The 17552-nt window shown below is 41.4% G+C and overlaps 1 protein-coding gene across 1 annotated transcript in view; it reads left to right on the forward strand.

Annotated features, from left to right (window-relative positions):
* The window catches only part of FCHSD2 (FCH and double SH3 domains 2), a 168599-nt gene that overhangs the window by 35374 nt on the left and 115673 nt on the right, over positions 1–17552 (forward strand). The gene's annotated exons all lie outside the window — the stretch shown is intronic.

The following is a 17552-nucleotide window of genomic DNA, read 5'->3' on the forward strand; positions in this document are numbered from 1 at the left end:
TGTTTTCCGCGGGCCAGACTTTACTGTCGGTTTATGCAAGAGGATTTCTGTATACTTTGAAACTGCGATGTACACATTTTCTAGTCCTAGATTTTCTGCGTGTGGTCTCAGCCTGAAACTTCGCTAAAAACGCTTAGTAAATCAAAGGAAATTTGTACTGAATTTAATCCAAACGCTCACAATGGTGCTGTAAGGGTCTGCAGTGACGGGTGCTCCCATTCTTTCCTTGTACGTGAATTTACGTTAGCATACATTGATTACATCGGCAGTTGCACTTAATTTGATTAAATATAGCAATTTTTCAGGCAGAATCAATATATGCCTAATGAAACTTTGATTAAAAGTATGTATTCTTTAGCGATTTTTGCAATGACGTTGTAGAGAATTTAAGATGAATTCTTAATACATTTATGCGTTCTACCCTGGGAACATTTTTTATATGCGGAGGCACTTATAGCAGTCACTGCATTTAGGGAATCGTCTCGATAAGTTGGAAAAATAATTACGTTCTCAGATACAGAAGGCTCAGTCTTAACAACTGAGGCTTTCAGATACTTGCATTTAAAAAACCCCTCAACTTTCCAGCAATACAGCTGCGTCGTTTGAGATTCACTGAATGGCTGCTTACATGAATGAAGTCTTGTGGGATCGCTTCCTTGGGTTGCTGATAAGGGTGCAGTTCCAGAACAATGTTCCATGTTTCTTCTTGGGCCTGTAAAAGGATTTCTGGTTTTGAGATGGTAATAAAACTTCACATAAAGCCTTGTGGTGAGAGAAATTGTAATCAAAATAAATGTGAAGTCGTATTCATCGACAGTGGGAGATTCCTTTTAAACCAGTTATAAAGGGAACTGGAAATTCTCAGTAGTTAGTTTCTGAAGCAGGATTTCCAAGTCTTTCACAGATTCTGTCCAAATGCCTTTTGTCACCTGAGGGAACTCGGAATATTTTAACTTCTGACTTTTTTGGCAAGCTCAAAAAAAAAAAAAAGTGGAAGGGTGGACAGTGAAAATAAGTTTCCCAGAACTGAATGCTTTGTTGGTTTAAAAAGCTTGTATGCCGATGCACTGCCCTTGGGTGTCAAGTTTCTATACACAGAGTGCTTTTGTTTGGAGAAGGGGAACCTGTACAAATGCTACTGAAACACCATGGTTCGGTGTTTATAACTTATCCCTAATGGCATGGTAAGTGGCTTGAATGTGTGTATGTGATGAATTACAGGATCTGTGTGTAAATTGCCCTATGTCTTATTTTATCAAGGGATTTTTTACAGCCTCTTTTCACCACGTTGTACCTGTTGCCGTTGAAGCTTTTCTGAGCTGTTTTTCTGCTTATTGTCTGCCTCCAGTGGGTTCTTTACCGGCTTTTCTGGGCTGCGCCATGGTATGAATGGGAGAAGTATTTGACATATCGGCCCTAGTACTGCAGTTCCGCAGTCCTTTCTGGCTCTGGTGTGAATATACGCTAAGCTATTTCACTCGTATTTTCAGTACTGCATTATTTAATATACGCTTAAAGCTTACCTTAATATTCAGAATTGAGAGTATAGAAAGGCTCTCATTTCCCGTTAACGGTATTCCTAGTAATAGCATTTAAATTGCAATTTTGTATTATTAATCAAGGAGAATAGCTAATAATAATAAGCCAGCTGAAATCAGTGGCTAAGAGTACTCTTTTTTTTTTTTTTGGTGGAAGTAGAACTTGGTGAACGTGTGCTTTTGCTGCTACCTAGTAAAAAAGTGTTTTACCTAGCATGTTAAATAGGTAGAATGGGAAAAAAATTTTGAGATTGTAATTACATCTCTGCTGTACTTTCTATGATTATTTAACACCCTTAGCTTGACAGCAGTCTTGCCCAGTCTGTGTCACGTCCTGAGAGCACAGAGGCGACCTTCCTTGTCATGTTTTATGCTTTGTTTTGGCTCGATATTTAGCGATCGTTGTTCAGAGTAAAACGTGACTCCAGGCAATGGCGTATCTCTTCCAGTGTAAGTAACCTCAAAGAGCCTGAGCTGTGAAACGCGCTCCTCGTTTCAGTGCGTGCTAATTCACTTGCTCGCTGTAGTACCTACACTGAAGGCATCGATAACGTAGAAAAGAGGTAGGAAAGTCCATTCTGTGAGCTGCACAAGAGCTTTAAATTTGAACTGAGTTGCAAGTAGAAGTTTCTTTTCAGATTAAAAAAAAAAAAAAAAAAAGGCACGTTGTTAAATTAAACGTAAAATTAAATGTAAACGTTAAATTAAACCTACTTGTTACGGGTTTTTTTTCCTGTCTGTTTTTTCTGGAGGTCAGATTAACACTGAAGAGAGGTGTGTGCTCAGTAAAAACAGCCGTCTTATCTGTGATCTGGAGGGAGTGGACAGGTCACTTGGTGTCGATTGCTGCTTCTTGTTGCTTAGCTGGTCTGTGGCAATGGGAAACTTGAGACATTGAACACGTTTTAAAATATGGAGAAAAGGTATTATCATTTATATCCACACATTCCTGGTGGCAGCTGTGAGTGAAGTGCAAGCGCATCCTTTGGTGTTGTTCATCTAAATGCCAATAATGAGGAGAGGAGCCTTAAAATAAGACGAATGGCGAAGAAAAAAGCAGCCGCTGGTGGAGGGGAGAGCGGCGCGGTGAAGGCAAGAGGAAAGGTGGATGTAAGCAGATGGTATGATTGCCTTTCCCAGCTTCTCCTCGCCCCGTGGGTCTCACCAGACTTGAAAACACACTTCTTCCGAGACATCAGAATACGTGAATACCCGTTTTCTAGAAAAGTGATGAAAATGTGCAATATTCCAATAGCAATTTTTGTGTGTATGTAACGTGTGCATGTGTATACATTATTTATTATATGTGTGCTTTTATATATAAATATAATGTATAATTTATTTTATCTAAATAATATTTATGGGCTGCAGTGCCCAAATAGTTGCTTGATTTTTTTTCCTTACTGTATCGCTTTTCCATTGTTTAAAATCAGAAGATAGAAGCTGACCGTTTCTTTCACCATCTTCTGACAAGGCTGCTTTCCTTAAGATACAGTGGCCTTTTTAACAATTTTCCAGTGGATTAAAATTCCAAGTGTTACAATCGGAGATTTTCCCTCCATGTCTTACTAACTTGTGCTGTGGCTAACTTTTTTTTCCTTGCTGTTCTTTACCATGTAGTCCAACGCTTTGCAAATGTTAACTGATTTATCCTTGTACTGTGAAGACGGGAAAGGTGATAGTATTTCCCTAATAAGGAATTAGACAAATTGAGTGAATTTTAGCCAACATAATATGGGTCTTTTTGTTAGCATGGGAACTAGATCCCTGGTCTTTCAAATATTTTTTCTTTTACTTTTTTTTTAAACAGAAGCCTTTGGCAATTAATGCAACTTTTGCTTCAGCAATAGAATTCCAATAATTTTTCTTCCTTTGCCTTGTAAAGTGCTTTGAGGTTTATAGAGGAGGAGCCCTGTACAAGTATTTATTTGTAAAGTACCTGTGCTGGCATATGAGGAGGTAAGGTGTGCTTTAGTAGATTGCAGACAACTCTCTTGAAAATCATATTGCTCTGCTTGTAGTAAAAATAGAGTCTTTCAAGAAGAAAAAGTAAGGTGCTAGGTAAAGTACTTCTCTTTTGAAAATACATTGCTTTATTCCAGTGTTGCAGTATTAATGGTGGGAGCAGGAGGATGGCAGACACTAGACAGCAGCGGCAGCGTCTGTGAGGCTCGGGGAAGGTGCTAGAGAGCCCTGTAAATGCAATCACTTCAGCATTGAACGCAGGTTACCTGGATTGATTCAGAAATCCCACATGGCAAAATAACTGCAGCTTGGCAAACACAACCTTACAACAGGTTTGGAATAAAAAAAAAAAGTCAGGGTGAAACGAAGTCTTTGCTCTGACTCAGCAGCTAGCCAATGCCTGGGCTGTCCCTAAAATAAACTTGAGGTACCTGCCTTGAAGATCCGACAAGCAGCTTTCTATTAGGTCATTCCCTGTAGTCTGGACAGAATGTTTTGGTGGTGTTTTGTTTTTTTTTTTTTTCCCAGCCCAAAGGATACGGAAGGTTACTGTGGCCTTAGGGAGAGCAGGAAGAGATTGTAGACTTTAAGGGTGGGTCCCCGACTTGGGGACAAACAAGAAGCAGCCGTAGATTGACTGGTCAGTAGCCTGTTTTGTTCACCGATGAACTTAAATTATTTGTTTCTTCCTTTGAGGATGATATGAGATTCACCGCTGCAGTAAATCGCTAGAGTATTTGTGTAATATTTTAGTCATTTGTCTTGTTTTTGCCTTATGGCTGAAATCGATGACTTTTGTAATCAAGCAGTAATTTAAAAAATACCTGTGAAATTCACTTTCAGGTCACTTTAAGACTGAGGCATACTTTATCTTTTAGGGAATTCAGGGCTTTGACTTCTGTACTCCAGATCATGTGAGGAGGGGTTTAGTTAGTAATTAGTACACATACGGAAAGTAGTTTTTTCTCAGGCTTATCTTTTGAAGAAACTTGGCCGTCGTTCCACGGTTTCTCTGCAGAGAAACTTCCGCTTGTAGCAAGTGAGCAAGCTATGTAGAAATTTCCGTACTGGACAGTGAGATGAATGGTTGCTATATCTTGGAGGTACTCGATAGCAGTTAATGTGGAAGACAGCAAATTGCTTTGAAATCCGTCTATGTATTTATTGTATTTTCAAACTTTCTGTAGGAAACATGAGGAGAAATTCAGAGTGAAATCTTTTTCCATAAATGATCTCACTGCATGTCTGCAGGCGTTAGCTTTGTCATTGCTGTCTATTTTGAAAGACAGACAAAAAATTCTAAGAAAAAAACCCTTTAAATTTCTGCGTTTTCCTTATATAATCCTTCTCTTGAGATTTTCAGTATCTTTACTGTACTGTTTTAGATCTCTTTAGATCTCTTTAGAAAGCCACGTCCAGCCTGGCTCGCGCTGGCTGTGTGAAGTGATCCGGAGGCCTGAGATGGTCCCGTGTGCATTACGCAAGAGTATGTCTATAGGTTTGAGGTAGCTTCCTTCTGTTTTATCAATAGTATTGCATAACATTTTAATAATTTTTCAGTTGTTCTGAATATGAAGAACCACATATTTGTCCTCCGTCGCTGGGGAATGTTCTCCTCCCAAGCCAGAGCTGTGGCCTCACCGTCAGAGCCTGGAAGGAGACTTTCTGCAGGGCCTTTTTCCAGCTTCAGTTGTTTCCTGCAGTGGCTGCGTGAATATGGCACCTCTTTGACTTAGGAGAGTTCATTTCTTACCTGTACAGAGATAAAAGCTACTGAAACGTTATCATCCAAGGTCTGAATTGAATTTTCTGCCTTCCCCTTTGTAGGAATGTCTATAGGAAAAGTCAGCAGACCCACCGAAGCTTCGTGTGTAACTTTATTTTGGATGTTACTCCCTTAAGCCTTGATGGCACAGCTAGCTGGGGGAGGGGGAAAAGCCGTATGCAAAAACCTCCGGATCCAAATACAAAAATGCTGGAGCTATTCAGGCCTATTCCCGCACTGAATGATATTCCCGCATGGATACTTAGGGGCTGTGAGGCTCCTCTGTTTTTCCAGCTTTGGAGTCTTGCTCTGGTTGATCCCGTCTGTCGTAGAAAACCACCTCAGGCAGGTTTGTGTATAAACATGCCGTTCTGAAGACTTCTTCCTGCTTCATGAATAAAAATATGAAAAACGGAGCAGGTTTCTGGGAGGGGAAAAAAAGTGGAAAAAAGTGTGCTCTTCTATTAACCCTAGAAACTAGGGAGGACGCAGAGCCTTCAGAAGTAGCTGCTGCTTGCTGGGAGATGATGTCCTTGGCTGACATCCATGTCACCACTGGCACTTCAAGCACAGGCCAAGCTGTGAGAGTTCTCGCTTCCCAGCTCCAGCGGTCCTGCCTGGCGGCATCTCTTTCTCCAGAAGCACTTTACTGCACGCGTGCTTGATGCAAGCCTGAAGAACTGTATGAGAACACATTTTGTTTGAACTTTCCAGTTTACTGAGCAACTCGAATTCTTCTTTGTGTCTGTTTTGTCCTCTTGGTTAGTAACGCGTTTGCTGATTTTTGGTGTCTTTAGTTGATGAAAGCACAGAATACTAAGGGGGCCTTATGCAGGGGATGGAGGGCACCCTCAGTCAGTTCGCAGATGACACCCAGTCGGGTGGGAGCGTCGATCTGCTGGGGGGCAGGAGGCTCTGCAGAGGGCCCTGGCCAGGCCGGGGCGATGGGCCCAGGCCCCGGGGTGAGGGTCAGCAAGGCTCAGGGCCGGGTCCTGCCCTGGGGGCACAGCAACCCCAGGCACCGCTGCAGGCGTGGGGAGGAGCGGCTGGGAGCTGCCCGGCGGGAAAGGGCCTGGGGGTGCTGGTCGACAGCCACTGGACACGAGCCAGCAGGGTGCCCAGGTGGCCAAGAGGGCCAGTGGCACCCTGGTTTGTGTCAGGACCGGTGTGGCCAGCAGGAGCAGGGCAGGGATGGTCCCCCTGCGCTGGGCACTGGCGAGGCCGCCCCTCGAATGCTGTGCTCAGCGCTGGGCCCCACACCCCAAGGCGGCCATGGAGGGGCTGGAGCGTGGCCAGAGCAGGGCAGCGAGGCTGGGGCAGGGGCTGGAGCACAAGGCTGGGGAGGAGCGGCTGGGGGAGCTGGGGGGGCTCAGCCTGGAGAAGAGGAGGCTGAGGGGAGCCCTCATCGCTCTCTGCAACGGCCTGAAAGGAGGCTGGAGCCGGGGGGGTCGGTCTCTGCTCCCCAGGAACAAGCGCTGGGACGAGAGGGAACGGCCTCAAGCTGCGCCAGGGCAGGGTTGGGTTGGGTATTGGGAAAAACTTCTTCCCCCCAAGGGCTGTCAGGGCCTGGCCCAGGCTGCCCAGGGCAGGGGCTGAGTCCCCATCCCTGGGGGGATTTAAAAGCCGGGGAGATGTGGTGCTTGGGGCCATGGTTTAGTGGTGGCCTTGGCAGTGCTGGGTTAACGGTTGGACTCGATGATCTTAAGGGTCTTTTCCAACCTAAACGACTCTGTGATTCTGTGATTCTAGGTGCTGGGAAAACTCAACTGAGCATGGCCTAGATCAATGATTCCTTTGACAATTGTGTTTCAAAGTCTTATTGGTATCGAATGTTGTTTTTAAATTAAAATTTCATTAGGTGCTAAGACAAATGCTTCAGGAAAATGTGTTGCATCTGCCTCATTAATGCATAATAGATTAGCAGTCTTCACATACGGACCTATGACTCCATTCGCTATGCCACACTGACATATGAATCAAGTGGAAAAAATGGTTGGAAATGTTCAAGAGTGGGTCTCATGAAAATATTACTCGCTTTGTTTTTGCAAAAAGCAGAATCCGCTTGGTCCAAATGTTTATTAAATAGTGCTTTCTTACATGAGGAGGAGCATCTCCATGTACATTTATCTTGTCTTCTGATATTCCAGCAATTATAAAAATGGACGTCAGTGGGTCAAAAGTTTTCTCTTTTAAGATGTGAGTTTTATGGGTGTGTTGATTAGAAAGTCTTTTTCCTCATTAATGTCACACGTTCTCCATGGTACTACTGTGCTGGTTTGTGTTAAAACCTAAGCAAACTGCTGCTTTCCAAATAGAGAACATAGATCTTGATTGGGTTTGCTTTTTTAAATTCCATTTATAAACTTTTGGAGTAATTAATTTCTTTTAAAGAGCTGGAGAGAATTGTTGGATATCTTTGACACTTTCTCTGCTTATGCAACTTAAATCAGGTTAAAATCAGTGATCTATAAGGCATCCCCACATTTCAGTCCAAGAATTTAATAATCTGTGTTTGTCTAAATGAAAGTCTAAATAGTCGTCTTGCTGTGTGCTTTCATTTTCTGTTTAAAAAAATCCCCACCTCTTAAGTTAAGAACCTCCTTATGTTTTACTTTTAGAGGTGTCCTGCAATTAGTAATAGCTCTCAAATAATTCTTATGGAAGAAAATTTTCTACTGGGGAAAAAAAGTGTCTTTCGAGTGTCAGCTTGGCAAAATAAGTGTGGTTTGGTTTTGGCCTTTTTTTTTTTTTTTTTTTGTATTCTGTGCGATCATTTAGTTTATGATACTTCTGGATAATCCTTGGTGATCTCTAAAAGACCTTTGGATTCATTCAGTTAAGGTACAAAACTAAGAGGAAAACCTGTTTTTCAACCTGGATTATGAGACATATGTCTTTATTAATGAGTAATCACTCTAAATAAGTGTGTGTGTTCCTTGCCACTTTCCTGAAAAGGCTCCGATTTGGTGTGGAATGTGTGTACGCACGTGATTTCAGGTACAGCTGGAGTCTGGACCGTTTCGTTGGTTTGTCTTAAATCTCAACAGACTCTCTCTTAAAACTCGACAGACTTGCCGTTTTTCAGGAGAGGATCGGTACCGCTTCCTGGCCGCTGCCCGATGCGCAGATCATGCATATTGATGACCTGACTTGGGCCGTTACGCCACGATGCTGCATAAATACATCACCAGAACTTACTGGTTCCAGAAAGAAAACACCTGCTTGATATTACCTTTGTATTATATTCTCCTATAGTCGAACACCATTCAAAACACCAGGATATCAATAAGAGGTTGAAGAAAATGAAGTGTAGGACTTAGTAGCTATTCATGCCATTCTCTCCAACAAAGCATGGAGAATCAGTGGCCGTGAATGCTACAAAGACGTGATCTGCTCCATTTCATAAATGGTTAAGAGCACTATTGTGAATTTTAGAATAACTTGTAGAGACAAGTTTGACAAATCAGGTGTTATAATGGGATTATTGATACTATTCTGCACTTGTCACAGTTCAGCCTCTTAGTGCACGTTTCCCTTTTTACCGCAAAACAAGAAGCTCTTTAGAATTCTCTATATTAAATGTCCGTTTAACATTTAATATAATATCCTTTGCATGGAACAAAGACTATGGGTCTACGTGTGACATTCCAAACAATATTAGCGGTGACCTTCTCTTTTTATGTAGATTTTGTGTTCGTTTGTTTGCGTACTTTTTCTTCTCCAAGAAACACATGCCGGCACTGAAAGTGGGGAAGAAAGTCAGGTATCTGATTTAGGTCTTGTCTCACTGACTGTTCTGTTCTGTGAGATGAAAAATTAAAATGCCTTGTGCTGAAATAGTTGTCCATTTAGAAAGAATTTTAAAAGGCAGCCTTTTAAAAATGCTGAGCTATCTGCTACAGTTTTTATGGAATTTTTTAGGTTAAAATAATATTTCTCTAAGAACAGAGGTGGACTGTGAGCTTCTATTTTCAGTGAAAACATCTAGTTCCTTATAAAGGGGTTGCTAAGCTTAGAATTACGCTGTTTCTACAAAGAAAGCCCTTCATAAAGGAACTCCATTTTTTGCAGAACTGATGCAAGCAAATTTCTCTTAGCCTGCCTTTAGCCATTATTTTTCTTTCCAATTACTGCACTCGTAAGCATCCACTGCCTGGAATTTTGATACATGTTAAGTGCTCTACTTTTCAGATGAAAAACTTTATTCTTAAAAGCTGTGCATTTTCACTCGGTCTCTCAGTTTTGGTGAACCAGGCAGTGTGTCTTCCAGTCCGTGGAGTGATCTGTGAGCTGCTTCTGTGGCCATCACTGTTTTCTCTACTGTAGGTTGTCTGTGTTTGGTTTTTTTCTAACTGCATCAGCATTTCAGCTTTTTCCTAACACACTCAATCCGAGCAGTCATCCTTCCCAATATCTGCTTTTCTCTTTCCTGTGCTTTGAGAGGGCAGGCTAGTCACAACTCAAGGCTTTAAAAATAAACAAAGTGGAAACTTTGGGCCTCCGAAGTAGTAGCAACACCAGCACTGAGTCATAAGTCCGTACCAGCACTACGCTACCTAGGCTTTTCCACCTCTGTTTGGATTCCTTTTTCACGTGTGTCTGTTGACATACCTTGTCCTGGGTATACAAGAGGAAGGCTCTTCTTTATTTCCCTGCCTTCCATACCAGTATTCCTTATACACATCACACATTCATCTCAGAGTTATTTAAGTCTGGCTTTATGTTGCCCCCCTAATACAAATACTTTGTAATACTTTGTACCTGTTTCTTTTAAACCTTAGGAACGACTTGGGAGAAGGGAGTAGGATACACTTATGCAATATTTTGGAACATGTGAAAAATTACCACTAAGGCAAGGCATACGGTTTACAGTAAAAGAGCCTTCATCCTATTCTTTTTTTTTTTTTTTTTTTTTTTGAAAAAAAGAAAAAGATTATTCCAGCCGTGTTTTAATGGCCATTTGTTTCACCCTAGTTCTCATGCTCTTCCTTCCCTTGATCAAAACCTAACTCTTACATCCAAGGGGATGGGCAGCAGGATTATGCCTGCAGTGTTTCTGGGGTGCAGTAGAAGAGGAGATGGCCGAAGTGGGGAAAGACAAGGCAAAGTGAACGAGAAAAATGTGTTGGAACAAGGTGTCTGGGTGAGGTATGTTGTGAGAACGCTCCTGTGAAAAGCGGGGAGGGAGAGCAGGCAGCGGTGGTGGGTTCGGCAGTTCATGGGTCAGGAACGAAGGTGACGTCGCTGCCGTAGGTCATCTCTTTTTCAGTCACAGTCACGACTGCCTCTGCCTTTCCTGAGACCTTTGCTGAGTAATGGAGCTCTATGTCTACTCTTAATTTTAGAAACAGGATAATTTTGGGTGGAAGAGATTCCTGGAGGTTATCTGGTCCAACCTCCTGGTCATCGCTGGGCTAACTTTAAAGTTCAATGAGGTTGCTTAGGTCCTCATCCCTTTAAGTTTGGAAAATCTTGAAGCGTGGAGATTCCCAAGCCTCTGTGGGGCTGCTCCAGCATTCAGCAGCCCTCATGAAAAACGTGACTTCATTCTCACGGTTGTTTGCTAGCCCAGGCCCTACCCGTGCCACCTCTTTGCCCGCTGACCCCCCTCCCTTTTCACAGTCCCCTGGTAATGGCTGTGCCTCCCTTCCCACCCTTCGTTCTCTTCCTTGTTCTCGGCTTTGGGGCTGCTCTCGTTCCCTCAGGGGTGGGAAATGCATCCTGGTTTGCAAACCACCGCTGGGGATTTCTGTGCAGAGATCTACGAGTTGTCAATAAGCTTATGAATGCTCTGAATGTGGGTTGTTTGTTTTTTTTATCCCCAAAGCTTCTAGGCAAAAAAGCAAATATTTGGTGAATAAGCATCACCTATCATCCCTTCCTCATATTTTCTAACACACCACAGACAAGTCAAAAGCCATTTGTCTTTTAACTTTCTTCTGTCTTCTATTTGCATTTATGCACTTTCTCAGCCTGCATTTGTTCTGGAGCCATCGATTTAAAAAAAATCTGTTGTATTCCAACATAACGCTGCTCCTTTACCTAATGAGCACATTCTCTCTTACAATCAAAAGGCCATAATTTAGGGAAAAACAGCAGTCACTGAATTGCCTGAGAATGGTACTCTGGAGAGTGTAATTAAAATGAAAATGTTTGTTTAAAAAATAATCCATGCAGAAATAAAGGTATGTAGAGCTTCATTCTTTGTTTTATCCTGAAGTTCAGCTAGTTAATTCAGCTGATTAATTTTTCTGAAATTCAACTAGTTCAGCGGGTTTATAAATGTTAGGTAGCCAAAGGTAATTTATAAGAGCTGTTATTCCTTTCTTCTATAGGACTTAAAGAAATGTTTGATTCCACCTTCTGCACAGTAACTAGAGTGTTTTTGGACTATGTGTGACTCCACGTATATGAAGTAGTGATATTTCTGAGAAGTTATTCTTTCCGTATTTCTCAGATCATGTTACCTTAATTTTCCTGAGGATAAAGTCTCCATTGGTTAAAAAAAATAAATGAAAAGCTCATTTAACGCACTGTGCAATAGTTAAAGTACATACATTTGTATGTACACTGTAAAAATGCTTGAACATACTTCTACAGGAGCGGCCTCTCATCCTTGCAGTTCTAGAGCGGTCTCTGACCCCAGTGATCCAGGTTTTATGCTTGACACTTAACAGCTTATTAGATGGATGTAAGGTAAACTGGGCAGACCTTCTTGGCTGCTAAAGCTGTTTGTCTTAGACCAAGGATTACTTTAGAGCGTACAGTAGATGTGTTCTTAACTATTTTTAAAAACTATACTCCCTTCTTCCCCTTCGCAGCCTTGGAAGTTATGCTTTCAGACCTGTACAAGCCAGAAAGTGTTGACAGCTAAAAAGAAAAAAAGCAACCCAGAGAGAGAATGTTTAAGTCAAATCTACCGTAAATGACTATTCAGTATAAGACCCTACATACACAGTAGTAGACTTGTTCGGCTTCATACAGATAAAAGGCCTTTTATCAGCCAGTCCTGCCGACTCCCCCGAGGAAGAGGAGGGAGAAAGGAAACGTAAGGTTACGCAGGCCGGTGCAGGAGAAGAGTCCAAATGGCAGCTGCAGGGTAATAAAAGATGTGCTGCTCATCTGACAAATACGTGCTAGCAGCAGAGAAGTCCGTCTATATGATGCGGGCAAGTGAGCGTGTGCTGCCGTGGGTACGGCTTACTGCTTCGGGAAACGTCCAAGTAAATGGCTAGGATGTTTCTCGGACGTGTTGGGGAAAGGAGGCTTGTTCTTCATGTCCGCTCTGGAGCTACAACTGTCCAACCCTCTCATTGACGTCCATGCTTTATGATAAAGACACGGTGTATTTGTAAACTGTAGATGAGAAACTTTTACATCTTCTTATTCTTTACCAGTAATACGTAAGCTTTCCTGTACAAATAAAGCCGTTTGCCCATATTTAAAGGAACTACTGCAAAACATGGAACAAAAACTAGGTATTACATCAGCTTTTAGATCCTAGGGGATTATTTCTGGTAGTTTACCAAAAAATGGTTGTTCCCTCAAATATTATATATTTTCAGGCCTGTGTGGCCAGCAGCAAAACTCACCTCAGCTGGGTCATTCCCTTCCACATTGTTTTAGAAGAAATAGATAACAGTATCTTAAAAGCTTGGTGCTCTAGTTTTTTGTCGGTGCAGCTCCGACAATCTGTTGCTCTCCACAACGGCCTGAAAGGGGGCTGGAGCCGGGGGGGTCGGTCTCTGCTCCCCAGGAACAAGCGCTGGGACGAGAGGGAACGGCCTCAAGCTGCGCCAGGGCAGGGTTGGGTTGGGTATGGGGAAAAACTTCTTCCCCCAAAGGGCTGTCAGGGCCTGGCCCAGGCTGCCCAGGGCAGGGGCTGAGTCCCCATCCCTGGGGGGATTTAAAAGCCGGGGAGATGTGGTGCTTGGGGCCATGGTTTAGTGGTGGCCTTGGCAGTGCTGGGTTAACGGTTGGACTCGATGATCTGAAGGGTCTTTTCCACCCTAAACGACTCTGTGATTCTAAGATCTTAAAGATGCCAGTTTAGAACTGCTTTAAAAGAGTGGGTTTTTTTGTTGGTTTTTTTTTGTTTTTTGTTTTTGTTTTTTTAATACAAAGCCAACACTGATGAGGGAGCACTGATGAGGGAGCTGGATTCTGGAAGAAACACGTGGCCGGGTGTAAAGTCTGCGTCGATGATGTGCTCCCCTGTGGATCACAGTTTAGGAAACACCATTGGGGAACGTCCTGTGTTAGCGCTTCCAGTTTCTTCCCTCCACCATACCCGTTTCTGAACACAGTGTGGGTATTGTTTACTGGGTTGGCGACATCATTAAATTAATAATAATAATAATAATAATAATAAAACAAAAAACCCTGAAGTGTTTTCTAGAGCACTCCGTGAAATTTCAGTATAAGCCAACAGTTGTTTACTACTTAGGTGAAAGATTTTAGCCAAATCATGAAATTTTGGGCAGATAAATTCAACAAAACTGTTACTTGCCTTAGCTGTAAAAAACTGGGATAGAAGTAAGCGTGTGCTTGAAGTGCAACACTGAATTGAAGCCAAAATGGGGAAGAAATTTGTGTTATGGCATCCATTCTAATTCCATAGAATTCACGTACGCAGGTGAATCTCCTAATTACAAGTATGAAATAGTGAAAACATACTGCGCTTCAGCCTCTTGAATTTCAGTGAAAATGGTGTGGTGGTTATGTTCTTAATCTCTGAAACTGTTGCAACTTATTTTCGTTTAGTAGCGTTTATTGGTTTGTGTTCTATTAGTTGCAGCAGGGTACTTGAGAAACTGGATAGTATTTTTCAGTATTTTCCATGAAAAATAAAATTAGTCTGTGCAATTAGCTTTACATTGGGAGATTTCTGTGTATATTAAAATAAATTAACTGTGTACTTCTGTTATATTGAGCAAACATTTTAAGATACAGTTTGACTGGTAAGTTAGTGACATCGTCATCAGTAAACATGAATGTCACACCTGAAGTGGAAATCTAGTGTAAGTATAGAGCAGGAACAAATCCTTAACATTGATTTGCATTTTAATTTATATATATAAAACGTTCTTTTCAGTCACCAGAGTTGTTTTGATGATTGCAGGGGCTTATTCCTCCTATGCCTTCTTTAGCTTTTTAAACATTATTCTGTATATTCTGCTTGACAGATATTCTTACTGCTGTTCATTTCACTAGCAATATACTTAATACACCGCCTTTTGCAGTTTAAAGGGCAGTTTTGTCATATTTTCAACAAGAATAAAAGCATATTTCATACTGGTTGCAAACAGAAGCTAATTGAGTAGGAAGAAGCCTGCAGATTTATGAAAAAAAATCTCAGCACTGGTTTTCTTAGCTCTGATTGTGTACAAATGTGGCTCAAAGGTTTTTTTACCTTCACAAACCATAAAGAGGTAATTTAAAATAAAAAAAAAAAATAGTAAGGGCTGGTCACATTTTTTTGAGATGTGAAATTGTGAGCTACTAGGTTTCCTGGATTTATTTCTGGTCAGGATGCCAAGTACATCTGTGTTTGCTTTTTGATTGTCTATCCAAACAGGCTAGCGTGAAATTTGAATTTTTCCTATCAAATTATTTTTCTTCTGTTTACAGTAGTGTCTTGAAAGACATTTTCTGTCTGGTGGTGGTTTTCTGTTTTTGTTTTTCCTGATAATTTCTGTTCACTTAAGGTAGAGCAAAGCATCTGTATGAATGCCCTCCAGTAAATGTGGTCGGGGTGGGGTTCGTGAGTAGGATTACTTTTTCTGTGTGCTCATAAAGGTGTCGTCTTCTGGATAAGAAGGATAATACGCTATCTTCCTTGTTAAAAAGAGCTTTCAAGTATACAACTATTATGAAGTGTAATGACGATATAATTTTTTACTTAACTTTTATAAGACTATGATGAAAATTGAGGGGGAAAAGCAAACTTTTGGGTTGATGTGGCCATTTTTAGGCCTTTGGTTTTGAAAACATGGCCATTTTTACGCCATTTTTAGGCCTCTGGTTTTGAAAATATGCTGTAAATATGCACATGCTGCTGTTAGATGGATAGAAAAACAAAAAGAAGAAAGCTGAATAAATTCATCCAGGTTGTGGAGGCTATGACAGAACATGAATGGAAGCAGAATGGTGTACGCTCCTGTAAAACTGAGCTAAATCTTCCATAGAGAGGTTCAGATATGTAAAAGAAAAGAGTAAAGAAACATCTCTCTTTTGTAAGATCATCATTCACCTCTACTCTTACACCTAACGTCTGAGAAGTGAGGATATCCTACAACTGATCCTGCCATGTTCTGCTTCAGTTTTCTTTGCCACCGAGCTCGCCGCCATGACGGACTCATCGATTGCTCCTCCTGATCGGGAACAAAAGGTTTCATCCCAGTTGATGGCGAAGGGAAGGTTCTCAAGGGGATGTGAGGATCAGAGATCAAAAGTTCCTTTAAACACGGCTTTCCAGTTTATTCCATCATGTTGTGTGCTTTTAAACAAAAGACCTGGCATCAGCATGAAGATCTCTGTTCATCAGCTCTTTAACGCGTGCTCTCTCTTAAAAGGGGTTGTGTAGAGACAAACAGCTGAAATCTATCTGTTTATGTCTGATCATTCTTTTAACCTATAGATAGCATGTTAGATCTTGTATCTCCTCCATTGAGAAGGAAAAGCCCCCTCACAACAACCTTGACAGCAACAAAAAAAGCTCAGGAAATTTGAATCTAGGTGCAGACAACTTCTGGAAGGCCTCATGCAGAAGGCTTTTGGATGAGGACACCAGCATGAGTTCTTAGAAATATCTTTAAGAAATACCAAGACATCGCTAAAACTACGTGTCACTTTTTTCTTTCTTCCCCCCCCCCCCCCCCCCCCCCCCCCCCCGCAAAGAGACGTACCTCTTACCCAATGGCTGTTTCGGGGAATTTGATGCTGTGTGAGATCTGCCCTGTTCCCTTTTTCAATTTACAAAACCAAAATGGTGTTTCTTGATGGGAACCAGAAGGGCTCATCCAAGACATTGAGGAATTTAATAGTCAAAGAACTGAGTTGTGTAATTTTCATGTCGCTCTTTGAAGTAGCTCAAGATATTTTAAGATTTGAATGAAGGCTCTGCCTGATACGGTTTGTGCAAACGTGTCTAACTGGCTATTTTGGTACATACGTAGCTTCATGAAATGAGGAAATATATTTTTCATGTTTTGAAACTTGCTTTCTAGAATTAGGAGGCTGACAAGTTGAGATTGCACAGATCATCTACAAAAGTTGGCAAGGACTGTATGCCGCTTTGTTCTGTTGAAGAGTAGATTTAAATAAATCTATTGAAGATTATGAAGACTTGGGGAATTCAGCTGCCCTTTAATTTTCCTGGAAATTCTTGAAAGTAATATAAAATACAAAATATTAAATGGAATTGGATAGATCCTTCTTGTTTAACTTACTGTACTACAATGAAATATGCTTTCATGTAGCTTGCAGAGTTTTAAAAGTTTGCCCCCTTTTTTTTTTATTTTTTAAAATAAATTCATCTTCCTGGTACTGTAATATCTCTAGATAAGCATTTTTGCTCTGCATCACCAGTGCAAGACTTCACATAACAACAAAGGTATTTTTGCAGGTGTAAAAATCGGGGGGAGACAGAAGTCTTTATTTTTGGAAGGTGAAACTTCGAGCTGCTAGCAAATGTGAGGGCTTCATCACTACTGCAGAATTACCTTCTGGCATTGGTGCTCTTACTTTTGACATGGTCTCTATTCATCGCATCACCTTGCATTCATGCGGTGTACTCTTCAGCGAAGCCTTCAATCGCAGAGGAGCGTCGTGCAATTCTGTTCTTGCGGTAGGCTCCAGAGAGAAATAAAAAGGTCTGATTGCAAGGAGAAATCGTGGTACTTAACTAGCTGTTTTGATGCGCGGAGACTGCTTTGTAAAACCTAGAGTAAAGATGAGCATTTCAGTTCCTTCTCTTCCAGCCTTTTGTTTCTCTTGAGCTGTTTTTTTTCCTATGGCTGATGGCAGTGGAAAAACTGACACAGCGAAACCCTTTTTGATTGCCCATTTGAACATCTGTGAAGGAAGGGACAATAATGGCATCAGTCATCATAATAGATAAGGCATAAATTTTATGAGCATATTTTTTTCTAAATTTCAGTAAAAACACAAATTATATCTTCTTGTTCCTCTCTCTAATACTCCAAATGGCGAAAAACATTCGGATCAGTTGCTGTTGTCCTTCAGTGCTCCATCTCCTTTTCTTGTGGTTTAACCCCAGCTGG

This window comes from Platalea leucorodia (genome assembly GCF_965183815.1).
Source record: "Platalea leucorodia genome assembly, chromosome: 2".
Classification (NCBI taxonomy): domain Eukaryota; kingdom Metazoa; phylum Chordata; class Aves; order Pelecaniformes; family Threskiornithidae; genus Platalea; species Platalea leucorodia.